Below are 2671 nucleotides of genomic sequence, written 5' to 3' on the forward strand. Positions count from 1 at the left end.
TTTGCTCCATTTTCATTCTCCCCCTACATGTTTCTCCAGCCCTCCACCCCACCCCCTACCCCTCTCTCTCTTTACAACCCCATTCCCACCATATGTGTCCATGAATGTGTTTATACCAGGATTGCAAGTACATTTTTAGTGCTTTATGAAAGACAACTTTGTGGTTTAATGTATGTTTTTACCTGGGACATATCAGGAAAAAAATTGTTTTTAAAGATTGTTATTGGTAAGGTTTTTATGCTTCTAAAGGGTTGCAAGTTCAGATTTTTTTTTTTTTTTTTTTTCAATGTCCTATTATTTCTTTTTTCCTTAATACTAATACTGTGGTTCACATGTAATGATTTTTACATTCCAACATGACATACAACTTTGCCATATGCACAATATGTTACACTGCTGTGTTTTACTGTTCAATGATTTTAAGTATGTGACTGCTTTTGGTACAGATTTCAAAAGTATTAGTTTTATTGTTGACTTGCACTGTTATGGTATTAACTCTTGTATTTTTGAGGGTTGGAGAACATTGTAATACATACGAAATGTTTCCTATATCCTGATAGAGCACCACCTCCCCAAGGTTTCCTTACAGCAACAGTAGTAGACTGCCGGTAATCTGTATGCACTGTAACTGTTCATTTTCACTTCATAATAAGTATATATTTTTGATATTGTATGTGTCTTTTCATAAATACCATTTTGACTATGTTACGTAAGTCTTGAAACAATATGTTTTTCCTGGCATGTGCTCCAAAATAAGGTAATATCTGTATTGTACATGTGTAAATTTGGTTTTCTGTCCTGTAGGACGATTTTAAAATGGGTCTCTGGCACAAACTAGTTATCAGGTAAATAAAAGAAAATGGAATTTGCGATTTTGGCTGGTTTTTCATTGTACTGTTTACCAGACGTCGCAGACCTGCAATTATTTCAGAATGCTGGAAGCTCATACATATCTGTTTATCAGCAGGAGGGCAATAAAAAGTAATACAATAAATTGCAAATGCGGATGCAATAACAAAGGCGAAAGGAATGTTAGAAACAAGGAAAACAAATTTGTGGAAGTATGCTTGAAGAAAATAAAATGATATTTTCACAATAAGCTAATTAACAAACCCAGAATGTTGATTTGTCTTTGTATTAATTTTATTAACTGCTTCTTGAAAGTTGGCACAAAACATAGCACCGTGTTAAAAAAAATTCTTCATGAAGTTTCTTTTCATCATTTCTCGGGGAAGAAGTTATATCACTGTTCTCCAATAAGCCTGTCATTAAATGGTGTCTTAACATAAGACAGTAACACCCGTAAATATAAGTTATTATTTATTGTTTATGATGGTCTGATACATCTTCCTAAGGTGAACATTGTTCATTTGCATAAGCAACATATGTGGGCACAATAAACAATATACACAATGACTATCCTTTCTGAAATCAATTTATTTTTTAAGGCATTTGAGGGAAGAATGCCTATTTGTAACACTTAACCCTCATAACACCAACATGTTTTTAGTAACACGTATTAATGGGGAGAGGGGGGGGGGAGGGGGGGGGGGGAGAGGAGATAGGTAGAGGTGGGTAGGTTACATATAGTACAGATCATTTTAATGACTCTTTTATTGAAACGATGTGGAATGAATCAGTTTACAGGATTTGTACATATGATTAACTGTTAACATTAATGAACACCATCATTTTATTCCTGCTCATGCAATTCTGACATTGAATTATGAATTATTCAGCACAAGCTTTTGTCTTTTGTTTGTCAAGTATGACTCAAACCAGCTTAGTAAAAAGCCATCAGTTCCAGAAAACTTGAAGCACTCCGTCATGAGCCAAAAATGAGTTTAATATTCTGGTCCTGCGATGCAAGATGTATCAGATATTAAGCTAATAAGAACAGATACTACACTTTGATTTTAGCCAAAAGGAGCTTTTATAAGAGAGTATAATGATTTACACAATCTAAGGCCTTGGAGAGATCACAAAAAATACCAACTGTCATTATTATTATTATTATTATTATTATTATTATTGTTTAAGATTTGTCCAATATGATGAGTAACTGTATAAATAGCAATCTCAGTCGAGCAACCTTTCTGGAATCCAAACTGTGACATGCTGCATAAATTGTTCCCACTTAACATGTGCAACTACTCTTAAGTAAATTACATTTTTTGAATATTTTGGAAATAGATGTCAGCAAGGAAACTGGGCGATAATTTCCTAAATCTTCATTGTGAGCTTTGTTCTGAAGTCCTGTAATAACTGCATATTATAACGTCTGGAAAATCTAAATTGCATATATCACCCTAAATAAATAAAACCAAAATTTGTTAATTGTTGTTCCCTCATTAACAACAGACTTTTTGAAGAGTTACTGATGTATAAACTGGTTCTAGGCTATGAAAATATCTTTTAGCATATTCTACCTTCAAAATATGTACACCCTTCCAGTAACCAGTACCACAAAAAGGGAGGAAAGGGGGGGGGGGGGCTTCTTTGTCATCACCACATTTTTTTAAAATAAAAATTTCGTTAATTATTTCTTGTTGACTTCTCACAGCATACTTTTTAATGAGACACTGGAGTGCTAGAAGGGCCCTGAAACTGAAAATACTTAATATGACGCTCATTGGAAAGTCATTGCTACTGAGACTTAAAATTATGGGTT

At 33.8% G+C, this 2671-nt stretch overlaps 1 pseudogene; it reads right to left on the reverse strand.

Annotated features, from left to right (window-relative positions):
* Window positions 1-1761: 1761 nt before the first annotated feature.
* On the reverse strand, window positions 1762-1944 carry LOC124557434 (annotated as a pseudogene).
* Window positions 1945-2671: the final 727 nt, after the last annotated feature.

This window comes from Schistocerca americana, chromosome X, assembly GCF_021461395.2.
Source record: "Schistocerca americana isolate TAMUIC-IGC-003095 chromosome X, iqSchAmer2.1, whole genome shotgun sequence".
Lineage (NCBI taxonomy): Eukaryota > Metazoa > Arthropoda > Insecta > Orthoptera > Acrididae > Schistocerca > Schistocerca americana.